The sequence below is a fragment of the Mirounga leonina genome, unplaced genomic scaffold (genome assembly GCF_011800145.1).
Source record: "Mirounga leonina isolate KUSES-001 unplaced genomic scaffold, KU_Mleo_1.0 Mir_115, whole genome shotgun sequence".
Lineage (NCBI taxonomy): Eukaryota > Metazoa > Chordata > Mammalia > Carnivora > Phocidae > Mirounga > Mirounga leonina.
This window is the reverse complement of record NW_023270268.1, coordinates 61,963,924-61,981,277: the sequence shown is the minus strand read 5'-3', so window position 1 is coordinate 61,981,277 and position 17,354 is coordinate 61,963,924. Positions and strand designations below refer to the sequence as shown.

At 39.3% G+C, this 17,354-nt stretch overlaps 1 protein-coding gene across 5 annotated transcripts in view; it reads right to left on the bottom strand.

The window, feature by feature from the left end:
- Window positions 1-17,354, bottom strand: part of GPR160 (G protein-coupled receptor 160) — a 59,955-nt gene that overhangs the window by 22,896 nt on the left and 19,705 nt on the right. Inside the window, exon 1 of one of the 5 annotated variants that reach the window (XM_034998767.1) lies at window positions 15,914-16,882. The exons of the other annotated variants lie outside the window; for them this stretch is intronic. The gene's annotated coding sequence lies outside the window, so the exon portion shown is untranslated. Of the gene's footprint in view, window positions 1-15,913; window positions 16,883-17,354 lie in introns of those variants that run through there. 5 annotated transcript variants of the gene reach the window in all.

Here is a 17,354-nt window from a genome sequence, read left to right as displayed (position 1 = left end):
TCATTTGTAGTGTGTCTACTTTTGGTATCGGGCTAATGCTGGACTCATAAAATGAATTTGGAAGTTTTTCTTCCTCTTTTATTTTTTGGAATAGTTGGAGAAGAATGGGTATTATCTCTTCTTTAAGTGTTTGGTGGAATCCCCCTGTGAAGCCATCTAATTCTGGACTTTTGTTTTTTGATAACTGATTCAGTTCATTACTAGTAATCCATCTGTTCAAATTTTCTATTCTTCCTGATTCAATTTTGGAAGTGTATCTTTCCAGGAATTTATCCATTTCTTCTAGGTTGTCCAATTTGTTGGCATATAATTTTGTATGGTCTTCTCTTATAACCCTTTGCATTTCTGTGGCGTTGGTTTTATTTCTCCTTCTTCATTTCTCATTTTATTTATTTAAGTCCTCCCTTTTTTTCTTGGTGAGTCTGGTTAAAAGTTTATCAATTTTATCTTTTCAAAGAACCACCTCTTGATTTCATTGATCTTTTCCGTTGTTTCTTTAGTCTCTATTTCATTGTTTTCCACTCTAATCTTTGTTATTTCTTTCCTTCTACTAACTTTGGGTGTTGCTTGTTCTTTCTCTAGGTCCTTGAGGTATAATACAAGGTATAATCCTTGTAGTTAGATTGTTTGAGATTTTTCTTGTTTCTTAAGATAGGCCTGTATTACTCTAAACTTCCCTCTTAGAACTGCTTGTGTTGTGTCCTAAAGATTTTAGATTCGGGGCGCCTGAATGGCTCAGTCGGTTAAGCATATGTCTTCGGCTCAGGTCATGATCTCAGGGTCCTGGGATCGAGCCCCACATCAGGCTCTCAGCTCAGTGGGGAGTCTGCTTCTCCTTCTCCCTCTGCCCCTCCCCCTGTTCATTCTCTCTCTCTCAAATAAAATCTTTTTTAAAAAAGATTTTAGTCCCACATCGGGCTCCTTGCTCGGCGGGGAGCCTGCTTCTCCCTCTGCCACTCCCTGCCACTCTGCCTGCTTGTGATTCCTCTCTCTCTCTGTGTCAGATAATAAATAAAATCTTTAAAAAAAAAAAAAAAAGATTTTAGATCATTGTTTTCATTTTCATCTCCATGTATTTTTTATTTCTCCTTTGATTTCTTTGTTGACCCATTGGTTGTTAAGCATCATGTTTTAGCCTTTATGTGTTTGTGTTTTTTTGTAGATTTTTGTGATTTCTAGTTTCATATCATTGTGGTCAGAAAAGATGCTTGAAATGATTTTGATCTTAAATTTACTGAGACTTGTTTTGTGACCTAACATGTAATCTATGCTGGAGAATGTTCCATGTGCACTTGAGAAGAATGTGTATTCTGTTTTTTGACAGAATGTTCTTTATAGATCTGTTAAGTCCACCTGGTCTATATGTGCCATTCAAAGCCATTGTTTCCTTGTTGATTTTCTGTCTGAATGATCTATTCATTGATGTAAATGGGGTTTTAAAGTCCCCTCTATTATTTTATTACTCTCAATTTCTCCCTTTATATCTGTTAATATTTGCTTTATGTATTTAGGTGCTCCTATGTTGGGTGCATAGATATTTACAATCGTTATATTCTCCCGATGGATTGATACCTTTATCATTATTTAATGCCCTTGTCTCTTGCTACAGTCTTTGTTTTAAAGTCTGTATTCTCTGATATAAGTTGCTACCTCAGTTTTTTTGGTTTTGTTTTGCTTCCATGCAGAATGTCTTTTTCCATCTCTTCACTTTCAGTCTGGTGTGGGTTTCCGTAGTGTAGTGGTTATCACGTTCGCCTCACACTTTCAGTCTGTGTGTGTATTTACGTCTGAAGTGAGTCTCTTGTGGGCAACATATAGATGGACTTTTTTTTTTTAATCCATTCAGTTACCTTATGTCTTTTGATGGGAGCATTTAGTGTATTTAAAGTAATTGTTGATAGGTACATACTTACTGCCATCTTGTTCAGCTTTCTTTTTTTTTAAGATTTTATTTATTTGAGAGAGTGAGCAAGAGAAAGGGAGCCCAAGAGGTGGGGCAAGGGGAGGCAGAGGGAGAAGCAGACTCCCTGCTCAGCAGGGAGCCCGATGCAGGGCTTGATCCCAAGACCCTGGGATCATGACCTGAGCCAAAGGCAGATGCTTAACTGAATGAGCCATGCAGGCACCCACTGTTCACTGTTTTCTGGTTGTTTTTGTAGTTTTCTTCTCTGTTCCCTTCTTCTCTTGCTTTCCTCTCTGTGGTTTGATGGCTTTCTTTAGTGTTATGTTTGGATTCCTTTCGAAACTTTGTGTATTTATTTTAGGTTTTTAATTTGTGGTTACCACTGGCTTCATATATAACATTCTATGTGTATAGCAGTCTATATTAAATTAATGGTCACTTAACTTTGAACACATTCTAAAAGCACTAAACTTCTACCCTCTCCACATTTTATGTATGTCATATTTTACATCTTTTTATTTTGTATATCCCTTGACTTATTTTTTTTAGATACAGTGGATTTTACTACTGTTGTGTTTTAATCTCCCCTGACTTTATTAGTGGTAAATCTGCTACCTTTACTATATGTTGGTTTTTACCTGTGAAATTTTTTCCTTTCATAATTTCCTTTTACTTATGGCCCTTTCTTCCTACTTAAAGGATTCTGTTTAACATTTCTTGTAAGCCTGGTTTACTGGTGATGAACTCCTTTAACTTTTGTTTGTCTGGGAAACTCTCTCTCTCCAATTCTGAATGACAGTCTTGGTGGAGAGTATTCTTGCTTGTAGTTTCTTCCTTTCAGCACTTTGAGTATATCATCCACTCCCTTCTAGCCCAGAGAGTTTCTGCTGAAAACTGAGCTGGCAGTCTTATAGGGTTTCCCTATATATAACTATTTTCTCTTCTGTTTTTAAGATGATCTTTATCATTAATTTTTGCCATTTTTATTATTATGTGTTTTGGTGTGGCCCTTCCTGGGTTCATCTTATTAGGGGATTTCTATGCTTCTTGAACCTAGATGTCTTTTTCCTTCCCCAGATTAGAGATTTTCAGCTAATATTTCTTCAATTTTGTTTTTTGGTCCCTTTTTTCTCTTCTCTTTCCGGAATCCCTATAATGTGTATGTTATTATGCATGATGATGTCACAGAGTTCCCTTAACCTATTCTCGTATTTTATTTTCCTCTTTTCTTCTGGCTGTTCAACTTGGTTGTTTTCCATTACCCTTCTTCCAGATTGCTGATCTATTCTTCTATACCCTCTAATCTGCTGTTGATTCCTTCTAGAGTATTCTTCATTTCAGTTATTGTATTCTTCAGCTCTTGACTGTTTTTTTATATTTTCTGTATCTTTGTTGAAGTTCTGAGTTCATTCATCCATTCTTTTCCCAAGTCCAGTGAGTATCTTTATGGCCATTACTTTGAACTCTGTACCAGGCATGTTGCTTATCTTCATTTCATTTAGCTCTTTTTCTGTGATTTTTCATTTGTTCGTTCATTTGGGACATAGTTCTCTGTTTCTTCATTTTGTCTCTCTGTATTTGTTTATATGTATTAGGAAGATCAGCTGTCTCCTATCTTGAAAGTAGTGGCCTTGTGTAGAAAAGGTCCTGAGGTTCCCTATGGCATAATCCCCAGTGGTCAACCATACCAATTCTCCAGGGGTATCCTCTATGTGGGTTCCATCAAACCTCCCATACTGGTTGTGCCACAACTGCTGTGGGCATGCTGGTGGATGGGCTGGCCTTTAGCCCAGCTGGCCGCAATGACCTACTTCACCTAAGCAGAGTTTACTGCCCATGCTGTTTAGAGGCCCAGCTGCAGCTGTGGTGGGCTCACTGGTGGGTGGGGCTGGCACACAGCCCAAGTATCTGCAATTAACCTCTGCCATAGCTGTAGGCACACTGAAGGGCAGAGCTTGCTCCCCAAGCACCTACCTAAGAGGCTTGGCTGCAGAAACTAAGGATATGCAAGAGTGTGGGATTATTTTCTCTGCCTCCCTAGGGCACGAATCACTTTGGAGTGGTGCCTGCAGAGGCAGGAGGGCTGCGTGGGGTGGGTCTTCAGGGGAACTCTGGACCAGAGCACACAGTGCTAGGTAGATGGAGAGTGTTAGAATTGGCTCCTGCAAGTGTCTGGCTATCTAGGCTAAGGCAGGGCAAGAAAAATGGCACCCACCAGCACTTTTGTTCCAGGAGAAATCTCCTGCAGATTCCTGTCCCTGCAGCACATGTTGTAAGATTCGTCAATAAATCTCCTTCAGGTATACCCCAGGTGCCTTTCAAACTGCAGCTTCTGTGCTGTGTCTCTGGGCAAGTTATTTATTTATTTTTTAAAAGATTTTATTTATTTATTTGTCAGAGAGAGAGAGAGTGTGCACAAGCAGGAGGAGCGGCAGGCAGAGGGAAAAGCAAACTCTTTGCTGAGCAGGGACCCTGATGTGGGGCTCAATCCCAGGATCCTGGGATCATGACCTGAGCCAAAGGCAGAACACTTAACTGAGCCACCCAGGCACCCCTCTGGGCAAGTTACTTAGTGTGCTGGCTCGATAAGGGCAAGGACCTGGTTTCCTGTCACCCACTGGCTCTCCCAGAGTTAAGCCTAGGCTGATTTTCAAAGCCAGATGTTAAAGGGTCTTGTTTTCCCAGGGCAGGTCCCCAGGCCCAGGGTGCCCAGTGTAGGGTCTAATGGTCTCACTCTTCTATGCTTGTGATGTCCCTCCTGTTTGTAGTGAGTCACAGCAGGGAGTTTGGTTCCAGACTGCGTTTCTACCCATCCAGCCCGTTCCGATGTGGCCTTCTCTCTGCAACTAGCAGATTTGTTCTGCCAGTCTTCAGGTTTTCAGAGTTAGTTGCACAGATGTAATGGTTGCTTCAGTGTGTCTGTGGGACAGAGTGAACTCAGGATCCTCCTACTTTGCCATCTTTCCCCTCATTCTTAAATGATGGTTTAACTAATATTGAACTCTAAGTTGAAATATTAGTCTCTTGTGCTCTAAATTCTATTGTTGATGAGAAATCTGCTGTCAGTTTAGCTGTTGTTTCTTAGAGGTATGGCAGAAACTGTTAGCAGCTCTCAAAATTTATGTCCCCTTCTTTTTTTGAAGCCCAGAGCTGACCTGTATTTCCCAGGTAGGGAAACTCCTTTGCAGTTAGGTATGGACACATAACTGATTTCTAGCCAAAGGGATGTAAGCAGATGTGACATTACCCACTTCTGGGCTGAGCTCATCCCCCCTTCCTGTGGGCAACGAGAACAACTCTAAAGAACACATGGTGAAGGTGGCAGAGCTACCATCAGCTGGGGCCCTGAGTATGCAGAGCCCCCCAGTAACCTGACATACCCACCCAGGACTGTGACATGAAAGAAAGAAGCTTGTACTAAATTTGAGCCATTACATTTCTGGTCTATTTGTACAGCACTTTATCCCATTCTACTTAATACAATATACGTCTATCTAATTGGTTCTTCTTCATATCTTTCCCCTCTTGCTACATATATCCCACTTCTATTACAAAATTTTTATTCACTGTATGCCTTCAGTATATCTTCTGCCTGCTATCAGCCTCATATAAATATTCCGAACCAGAGCACTGATTTATGAAATGTGGTATTCCACATACACTTGTATTACGGTTATTGATGGCTCAACTACCTTGTGTTTCACCATGGCGCAGGGGCTTTTTCTGCCAAGGACAGGCACAAAGCCAATCATTTAGCAATCTGAACTTACTTTATAAAATTAACTAGCCTTCATTTGACTTTGTCCAATTTATAAGTACACAATTTATCTAGGTTATTTGGACTGGCATACAAATACATATACGCAGTACATCACTAGCCATGGATTAAAACTGATTAAATAAAACTGGGTCCCAGCCTTACCTCTGAAAGGTTAACTGATAAAAGCTATCCATACCAGCACAACATCCTTTATAATGTCTCTGTATGACCTTCCCACCATCTAATAGTGGTATCATCTGAGCTAAACTATGTTTCCCTGGGTTGTTGATGATTACATTTCTCATAATTAAATCAACAGCATGAGAAAATCAAGATATATGTGCCCTGCTTCCTCCAGATCTTTCCAATGGTTCTTGAGAAAATTAGGTTATACTGATGCGATTCAGTTTTCCATACAGCTACCATTAATTTTTACCCAACGCTCTATGTTTGCTTAAATATAGTAAATTAATATCCTGGTGATATATATTTTAACATATCCCTCCCTCACAATGTGACTGTGACTTCTTACTTACTTAAAATTCCACACATATATTCACCTCTCCATCATTTTGGTGGAAACAGATAATTAATATAAGTACAATGCTCAGAATTAGGGAAAAGGAGTTCTATACCTTGTATTAGTTGTTCACTTTTGCTACCAAATTTTAAGATACCAATAAATAGGAATATACCTAAAGAAATTAACAAATATGGTAAAGCTATTCATAACAGCAACAGTTAAAGAATATTATTATTAAATTCTTATTAAAGAATAAGAATGGGGGTTGTTCGAAAGAAGGATTTATTTGTTTGGGAGCTAGTGTTTGCACCGCCACCAGAAATGTCCAAATATAGATGGGATGGCTGCTTAGCAAACACGCTCACATTTTGTTGTCAAAACACATCTGAACTAGAGACTGCTTCTTAGTTCTTAGTGATTATCATCAACTTTAGTCTTGCTCTTAAGCAAAGGAAGAGTGACCATACAATGACCTAGGAAGTACCAATCAGAAATATATGCTCAGTAGTTGCTGAGACTTTGCTCAGAAGTCCCAAGCTACTGAACACAGTTCCTGAGATGACTTAAGAGCCAAAGAGATGATGACACTGCTCAAGTTCAGTTATTTATGGCTTCCAAAACCATGGCTCTGTTTGTCATTGCTAAGAAAGTGAACCAAGCCAGTCACCTGAGGAGAGCCTTTTCTCAACATCACACAATCTGGGGTAGCCTCGCCAGTCAACCACAAGGGCATTGAAGTCCTGCACCAGCTTACTCTACTACCATAAAAACTTGCCTCCTTTGTTTCCCTTCCCTCAGGGTTCAGAAAAGATGAAATACACATCTCCTCGGACTGATTTTTTTTTTTCTTTAAAAGCATACACTAATGGTGAATGTTTCAGAGATTAAGACAAGTTTTTGGGGGCAGGCAGATCCCGTAAGTCAAATAATTCTACCTAAATATATATGGTACTTTTCAGTTTATATTTTACGGAGATTGTGTGATTCAAAGTGTCTAAATCATGCTCCTAAACCTATATTCCATGAATGATACCAAGATGTTCAACTATTAAAATTGAGTAGCAGTTTCTTTCCTTCCCTAATAATTTTTCCTTAATTTGAGGAGAAAGTCCCTATGAAAAAGAGACATATTCATATTAACAGAATAAAGGAAAACAAATCATATGATAATCTTGAGAGATGCAGAAAAGGCTTTTTTTTTTTTTTTAAAGATTTTATTTATTTATTCATGAGAGAGAGAGAGAGGCAGAGCGAGAAGCAGGCTCCCAAGGAGCAGAGAGCCCGATGCGGGACTCGATCCCAGGACCCTGGGATCATGACCTGAGCCGAAGGCAGACGCTTAACCATCTGAGCCACCCAGGCGCCCAGCAGAAAAGGCTTCTGACAAAAATCAACACCCATTCATAATATAAAACCTCTTAGCGAAGTAAGAATTGTGGGAAATTTCCTCAACTTGAGAAAGGACATCTATCATCATACTTAACTGTGAAAGACTGACCACTTTCCCTTTAAAACTGGGAACAAGGCAAGGATATCTGCTCTGATCACTTCTATCCAACATTTTAGGATGTCCTAGCCAGTTCAGTAAGGCAAGGGGCGGGGGGAAGAGCAGAGACTAGAAAGGGTAAGTAAAACTATTTGTACGTGATGCGTATATACAGTTGACCCTAAATCTAAGGGTTTAAACTGTGCAGGCCCATTTACATGTGGATTTTTTTCTTTCTTTTTTTAATTAACATATAACGTATTATTTGTTTCAGGAGTACAGGTCTATGATTCATCATCTTACACAATTTTAGCGCTCACCATAGCACATACCCTCCCCAATGTCCATCACTGAGCCCCCACATCCTCCCCTCCTCCATCCAGCAACCCTCAGTTTGTTTCCTGAGATTAAGAGTCTCTTATGGTTTGTCTCCCTCTCTGGTTTCATCTTGTTTCATTTTCCCCTCCCTTCCCCTATGATCCTCTGCCTTGTTTCTCAAATTTACATGTGGATTTTTTTCAATAAACGTATGGGAAAATTTTTTGGAGATCTGTGACAATTTGAAAAAACCCAAACACAAACTGTGTAACCTAGAAATATCGAAAAAATTAAGAAAAAGGTATGCCATGAATGCATAAAATATATGCAGATATACTAGTCTGTTTTATCATTTACTACCATAGAATATACACAAATTTATTATAAAAAGTTAAACTTAATCAAAACTTACATACACACTTACAGGCCATAAATGGCATCATTTGCATTCAAGAGAAATGTAAACAAGCATGAAGATGCAGTGTGAAATCAGAACGACATAAAATTAACTGTAGTATATACTGTACTACTGTAATAATCTCACAGCCACCTCCTATTTGGAGTAGGCTCAAGTGTTGTTGAGCATTCACTTAAAACGCCATGTGATACTAACCTAATCATCTCCACATGAGCAGCTTGCCTCTCCAGTAAAAGGCATATCATAGTAAAAAATGATTTCTCACAGGTATTTTTTATCATGTTTACTGCAATCCACAAACCCTGAACAACACGAGAGAACCCATATGAACCCCAGAACCCCATCAGTTCAACACCAAGGCATTAAAGGGGCCCACCTGCCTCCAAACACAATGTCTCTAATTCAGCCTCTAGAGCAGGGGATCATAGGGACCATTACGGCTCACTGTATACGGTACTCTGTGGAAAGGAATGTCAGTGCTGTGGAAGAGAACTCCAATGGGAGAGAACAGCACGGAAGTCTGGAAGGATTACACCATTGAAAGTGCCATCAAACCTGAAACAAATTCCTGCTGGAGAAAACTGTGTCCAGATGTTGTGCATGACTTCACAGGATTCACAACAGAGCCAATGAAAAGAAATGAAAGAAACTGTGGATACAGAGGGAAAAAAAAAAAAGGTGGGGGTAAAGGGTTTCGAGATATGAATTTTGAAGAAATTCAAGAGCTAATAGACACCACACCAGAGGAATTAACAGAAAATGACTTGAGTGTTTCCAAACCTGTGCCGAGACGAGGAGGAAAAAGATGTATACAGAGCAAGCAGTCCCAGCAAACAAACTGTACCCACCAAGCTGCAGATTAGACAGTCCGGCAGACAAGGAGGGTTCTGCTTATTCCAGACTGCTATTTACTTTTATGCTATGGACTCTTCTATAATACTAGCACTGAGGCTAAAGCCAATGGTGGAAGGAGGATCGGTACCTTACACAAACATTTTTAGAGAAGTGACAAAGCAAAAAATATCAGACAGAAATTCCAATGTATTTCCATAAAGTTACCCCACGCATGCCTGACTCCCCTTCCACCTCCTCTACCTCTGCCGTCCCCTCAGCCTACTCGACATGATGGCGACAAGGATGAAGACCTTTACGTGGTCCACTTCCACTTAATGAGCAGTAAAGAATCATCACACTGTACAGTTAATAAGTCTATCTGGTGTGTGTGTGTGTGTGAGCATCTTCGTGTGAAAATCTAATAACTGTATGGCAAGAACTGCAGGACACATTTTTATGTCCTCATCAACAGCATCACCTAAGTATTCACCATATAAAACATCACGCACAAGCTTGTATGCAAGTGGATAGCCTCTCCTGCACAGGCATAAGCTGACTGATATTTAATGTAAAATTAATAATGTGTTGTTTTTCATATTGTTTTATAACTTTGTTTTCAAAGAATAACACTACCATACAGTATGACCCTCTCTCTCCTACTTGGAGAAACTGTTATCAGCCTATCACCACAGGTTAAGCTGCTTAAAAAAATGTAACGTTTCCAACACTGCATTTCAAATATGACAGTAATACTGTATGCCAGAAAAATTTTAAAGACTATTTATTTATCTGAGAGAGAGAGAGAGCATGAGGTGAGGGGGATGGAGCAGGTTAGGAGGGAGAGGGAGGGGGCAAGAATCTCAGGCAGACTTCGTGCTGAGTGCAGAGCCAGACCCAAGGCTTGATCTCATGACCCTGAGCCAAAACCAAGAGTTGGACCCTTAATTGACTGAGCTACCCAAGCTCCCCTGCCATAAAATATTCTAATGATTTATTCATTAGCATATAGGCTAAGCTACCAAAAACAATCATATTGTTGCTTGTTAATCATTATACCTGTAAATAAACACGAATTTCTTTTTCACATTGTCTTTTGTTTTTGATGTCTAGTGTTAGCAGTATATATAACAGCTATAGTGTTTTTACCATATAAAACAATACTGATGTAGGTACTGACGGACAAATGATTCATCTTGTAAGCGAACATCAACTTATGGTATCAACAGAGTACTGTAAATGTATTTTCTCTCATGATTTTCTTAACATTTCTTTTCTGTAGCTTACTTTATTGTAAAAATACAGTATATAATACATATACAAAATATGTGTTAATCAACTGTTTATATTATTGGTTAGGCTTCTGGTCAATAGTAGGCTACTAGTAGTTAAGTTTTAGGGATTCAAAAGCTATATGTGGATTTTCGACTGTGGGGAGAGGTCAGCACTTCTAACCCCTGCACTGTTCAAGGGTCGACTGTATAGAGAAAATGCTAAGGCAACAACTTACTGCAATTAATAAATTAATTTTATTAAGGTTGCAGATCAATTTAAAAAATTATATATATACACGTGTGCATATATATAAACAAAAACTTAAGATGTAAAAATACTATTTTTACAATAGATTCAAAAACATCAAATATGTAGAAACAAAACTTTTAAACTATGTACAAAACATCAATGCTAAAAACTATAAAATACTGCTGAGAGAAACTGAAGACCTAAATAAATGACAAAATATACCATGTCCATGGATAAAAAGATTAAGATAGCAGTGCTCCCCATACTGACGGATTCAATATAGTCCCGATCAAAATCCAACTATGCTCTCTTTATAGAAAAATCAACCAAACTGATTCTAAAATGTATAAGGAAATACAAAGGACTGGAATAGTCAAAAATTTTGAAAAAGAACAAAGCTGGAAGGTTTAGAATACCTGATTTCCAGACCTTTTAACTGCAGAAGCAAAGACAAGTGTGGTATTGACTTAAGGAGAACAGATGAGAGGGCTCCAAAGGCCCATTTGATTTACAGGAAAATACCAATGCAATTCAATGGAAAGTCTTTTCAACAAATGGTGTTGGACCAACTGGATAAATGTGTGGGGGGAAAAAAAAGGCACCTCAATCCCACCTCTTACCACACACACAAGTATTAATTCAGGATGGATCACAAGTTTAAACATAAAAGCTAAGATTAAACCCTCTAGAAGGAAAACAAAGGAGGATATCCTTGCAATCTTGGGGTAGGAAAGAATTCTTAAGCAAAATACAAAAGCACCAACCATAAAAGAAAAAACTAGATAAAGAGGACTCAATAAAATTTAAATCTTCTGCTCATAAGAAAATGAAAAGGCAAGAAACACGCTGGAAAAAATAATTCACAATATGTATATCTAACAAAGGACTTGTGCCCAGACTACCAGGTTACATATATATATGTATATATACATATATATAGCCTACAAATCAAGAATAAAAAGACACTCAAAACAAAAATGGGCAAACTACTTGAAAAGACACCTCAAAAGGAAAATGTACAAATGATCAATAGCAAGTGAAAAGGTGCTCAACATCATTAGTCATCAGGAAAAAGCTAATTGGAATCACAATGACATACAATTTCACATCCATCAGAATGGCCAAAATTAAAATGACCAATACCACGTACTAGAAAAGAAGTGGGAGTGTAAAATGGTATAATCCCTTGGAAAACAGTTTGGCACTTAAACATACACCTATCCTATGATTCAGTACTTCCACTCTCAAGTATTTATTCAGGAGAAACCAAAATATATGTCCACCAAAAAACTGGTGTGACAACACCGTGTGCTCGTGAGGATGTGAAGCAACAGGAACTCTCACTGCTAGTAGGAATGCAAAATGGTACAGCTACTCTGGAAGACAGTTTGGCAGTGTTGTTTTTTTTTTTTTTTTAACAAAACTAAACATATTTTTTTAAAAGACTGTTTTTAAGTAATCTTTACACCACTATGGGGCTCAAACTCACAACCTGGAGATCAAGAGTCACATGCTCCACCAACTGAGCCAGCCAGGTGCCCCTAAATGTATTCTTACCATACAACTGTCCTCCTTGGTATTTACCCAGAGGGGTTGAAAACTTACGTCCACACAAAAGACTGCTCACTAGTGTTTACAACAGCTTTACTTATAATTGCCAAAATTTGGAAGAAACCAAGATGTCCTTGGATAAACTGTTATTATTCAGTGGTTTAAAAAGAAAAATGCTATCAAGCCACGAAAAGACATAGAGGAAACTTAAATGCATATTACTAAGTGAAAGAAGACAATTTTTTTTTTTTTTAAAGATTTTATTTATTTATTTATTTGAGACAGAGAGCATGAGAGGGAGGAGGGTCAGAGGGAGAAGCAGACTCCCTGCCGAGCAGGGAGCCCGATGCGGGACTCGATCCCGGGACTCCAGGATCATGACCTGAGCCGAAGGCAGTCGCTTAACCAACTGAGCCACCCAGGCGCCCGAAAGAAGACAATTTAAAAAGGCTACACACTATATGATTCCAAGTGAATGACATTCTGGAAAAGGCAAAATTAGGGAGACAGTAAAAAGATCAGTGGTCACCAGGAGAAGGAGGGGAGGGAGGGAAGAACAGATTTTTAGTATGATACTATAATTGTGAATTGTGTATGTCTTTCTGGATTTGTCCAAACCCATAGAATATACACCACCAAGAGTGAATTGCAGTGCAAACTGTGGATTTGAGGTAACTGAATGTATCAATGTAGGTTCAACAACTGCAACAAACATACCACTCCGATATAACAAGGGAGGCAGTGTATGTGTGGCGGTAGGGCGTAGATAGGGAATCTCTTTGGGAAATTGTACCTTCTGCTCAAGTTTGCTGTGAATCTAAAATTGCTCTAAAAGATAAAGTCTACTGGGGGCCTGGGTGTCTCAGTTGTTAGATGTCTGCCTTTGGCTCATGTCATAATCCCAGGGTCCTGGGATGGAGCCCCACGTCAGGCTCCTTGCTCAGCGGGAAGCCTGCTTCTCCCTCTCCCACTCTCCCTGCTTGTGTTCCCTCTCTCGCTGTGTCTCTGTCATATAAATAAATAAAATCTTTAAAAAAATAAATAAATAAAGTATATTAAGAAAAAAGGCTTGTAGGTTAGGAAATATCTCTTAAATATGGAATTAAAAACACAAACCATAAAAGAAAAAAAACAGGTAACTTAGACTTCATCAAAATTTAAAACTTTTTCTATAAAAGGCACCATTAAGAAAATAAAAAGCTAAGTCACAGACTCAGAGAAAATATTTGCAAATCATATATCTGATAAAAAACTTTTTAGAGGAAATTTTAAAAACATGAATATTTTTATTAAACATTTTAAAGAATATTTTTAAAATTTTGAAACTAAGGTAACAATGAGAACCCAATTTTAAAAATGAGAAGATTTAACTAAACATTTAGCCAAAGAAGATATATGAATGACTAACGAGCACATGGAAAGGTGCTCAACATCATTAGTCATTAGGGAAATGTAAATTAAAACTGCAATGAGATATCACTACACATCCACTCGAACAGCTATAATCAAAACAACAATATTGAGTGTTGGCAAGAATGTAGGGAAATCAAAACCCTCATATACTGTTGGTGAGACTCTAACATTGTACAGTCACTTCTGGGAAAAGTGTGGCAGCTTCTTAAAAGGTTAAATATAAACTTACCATGTGATCCAGTAATCACACTCCTAAGAATCTACCCAACAAACATAAAAACATAGGTCCACATAAACACCCATACATGATTTATAATGGCCAAAAACTGGAAACAATTAAAATGTCCATCAACAGGTAAATGGATAAACAAAATATGGTACACATCCATAAAATTAAATACTATTCAACAATACAAAAGGACAAGCTACTGATATATGTGGCAACATGGATGAACCTCAAAACTATTACACTAAGTGGAAGAAACCAGACACAAAAAACTGCATATTCTAGGATTCCATTTATAGGAAATATCCAGAAAAGGCAAAAGACAGAAAGTAGATTAATGGTGTCTTGGCTGTAAGGTGGCATGAGCCAACTTTGGGGTGATAGAAATGTTCTGAAATTAGAATGTGGTGATGGGTGTAAAAGTCTATAAAAATAAAAGAACTGTACCCTTATGATGGATGGATTTTAGGGCATGTAAATTATACAATAAAACTTTTTTTTTTTAAACTTGTACAAGAATGTTTATAACAGCTTTATTCAACATAATAGCCCCAACCCAAATGATCTTCCAAGGAGAACAGATAAATTGTGGCATAATAAAAAATGGAGTATTATTTATTAATAAAAACCAAATTACTGAAATACACAACATGCATGAATCTCCAAAACATGTTGACAAAAAGAAGCCAGTTTTGTTCTGGCTTCATTTCATTTATATGAATTTCAAGAACAGGCAAAGCTCACTTATGTTGCTAGAAATCAGGGCAGCTTTTACCTCCGGGGTAGGGAGACTGACTGCAAAGGGGCATGAGAGAAATTTCTGGAGCATGAAAATGTTCTATCTTTTTTTTAAAAGATTTATTTATTTATTTGAGAGAAAGAGAGTGAGAGTGAGTGGGGGGAGGAGTAGAGGGAGAGAGAGGGAATCCTAAAGCAGACTCCCCTCTGAGCACAGAGCCCCTACGTGGGGCTTGATCCTAGGACCCTGAGATCATGACCTGAGCTGAAGTCAAGAGTTGGATGTTTAACCGAATGAGCCACCCAGGCGCCCCCAAAATGTTCTGTACCTTGACAGAGATGTTGTTTATCTGGGTGCATACACTGATCAGAACACAACACTTGGGGCGCCTGGGTGGCTCAGCTGGTTAAGCGACTGCCTTCGGCTCAGGTCATGATCCCAGAATCCTGGGATCGAGTCCCACATCGGGCTCCCGGCTCGGCGGGGAGCCTGCTTCTCCCTCTGGCCCTCTCCCCTCTCATGCTGTTTCTCTCTCTCTCTCTCAAATAAATAAATAAAATCTTTAAAAAAAACCCCACACACAACACTTAAGAGCTGTGCATTTTATTGTATGCACCTCAATGAATTTTTAAATGATTAAAAATGCCCTCCAAAACTCCACCAAAACCTTACTACTAGACAAACTCTATCACGTTTATTTCCTGAAGGTAGGATAAGTGTCTATTTGGAAACCATAACATGTCAAATAGTTAATAAAAATGAGTGGCTAGTGATTTAATACTCTTTTTCAAATGTTTTAATTATATCATATGATACATATATATTTAACTTATGTGTGTTATGGAACAGAATCAAACTCATTTATTCTTTGCATATTCATTCACTCATTTACTCCAAAAATATTTATGGAGGGCTAAAAATATTTTCCAGGCATCCAACTTCAAACTGCAACTCAATCATAAACACAATATTGATAGTTCACTTTTTCTTCATGTCAGAATCAGAGTATACCTTTCAGAACGATGTTTGGTTACCGTGAGTTTCCTGGTCTGGTAATGGAAAGAAAAAGGGTCAGACAACCTAACAGTCTCAGACTTCTGAAGCAAAACCACATTTGGTGCCAATCAAGTCCAGCAGATTCAGGACTAGCAAATGAGGTAGGCATTTTGGGCTTCCACTAACCACAGGTCCACACACCCACCCACACTCACACCCACATACCTGCTCTCCTCTGCCCTGAAGCTGCTGCCTGGACAGTGGCATCTCTAACAGCTCATGACTCAGGCTAGGAGGAAAGGAACGCTGCCACCACAGGAAGCCTCCACCCTTCCGCCCCCAAGCCCCCTCAGAGGCACAGCTTAGAGTCTGCGCTAAGCCAGGCCTGGAGATGCGATGATGAATGAGTCTGTCTACAGCCCACACTGGCCAGTGCCCAGGAGGGTAGTGTCAGGGTACTTCCTACACTCCTCGTACTTTCTCAAGACCGTTTACAACGTTTATGGCTTTTGATCCAGTATCTCCACTCCAGGAATTTATCGTAAGGAAATAATCAAGAGTTGAAGGAATGAGCAGCTCACTTTGGCATACTCGTAATTGCCTACAGAACACTCTCACGCCCCCGAAGAATCAAAACAACTTAACTGCCTGACAACAGGGAAGTAGTCAAATGAATCATAATGGTCACACTACCTGCAGCCATGAAAGACAAGCTTTGCAGGAAAGTGTACTGGAAAATGCTGACAATATAATGTTAAATGACAGAAGCAAGCTACAAGCTGTATATATCAGGGCTTCTCACAGGGGGCAGAGTGGAACTCCCCCTGCTTCCCAGAGATTCTGCTGATCCCGGAATCAGTGTTACTGAGGGGAGTGAGCTCTTGTCCTCAGACCATCTTACAGTAGGGGCGGATGGGAGACTGAAAACCAGTGGTACAGAGAGGACTATCCCAATACTGGATGAATAGGAAAAATGTATGTGTATAGACAGATCAGGGGTAATCAATGCCAGGCTCCCTGTGATTGGTAAGATCGTGGTCTTGGAAACCAGTACTTCTTAAACCTGTGCGGGTCTTTTTAAAAAATGGATTCTGGGGGCGCCTGGGTGGCTCAGTCATTAAGCGTCTGCCTTCGGCTCAGGTCATGATCCCAGGGTCCTGGGATCGAGCCCCGCATCGGGCTCCCTGCTCCGCAGGAAGCCTGCTTCTCCCTCTCCCACTGCTTGTGTTCCCTCTCTGTGTCTCTCTCTGTCAAATAAATAAATAAAATCTTTAAAAAAAAGAAAGAAAGAAAAAAAGGTAAAAACACGGTCTTTACTCACAACACTTCTAGCACCAAATGTGAGGTTTTCCACACCAAGCAGTTCTGACACTGCCCAGAGTTAGCGCAGACCCCCCAGGGTGGGGGTTCAGCCCCCCCAAGAAGGCTGCTTCCCATTCCAGATGCCAGCCACAAGTCCAGGTTGTCACTTACACTTCTACCAAGCTAAAAATCGGGGGTTTCCACAATGCCCCCCTCAGGTTTAACAATTTAACAGGTCACAGAACTCAGGGCAACACTTTACTATTACTGGTTTATTATAAAGGCTACAATTCAGGAAAAGCCAAATGAAGAGATGCACAGGGCAAAGTACGAAGAGAGGGCGCAGAGCTTCTACACCTGCTCT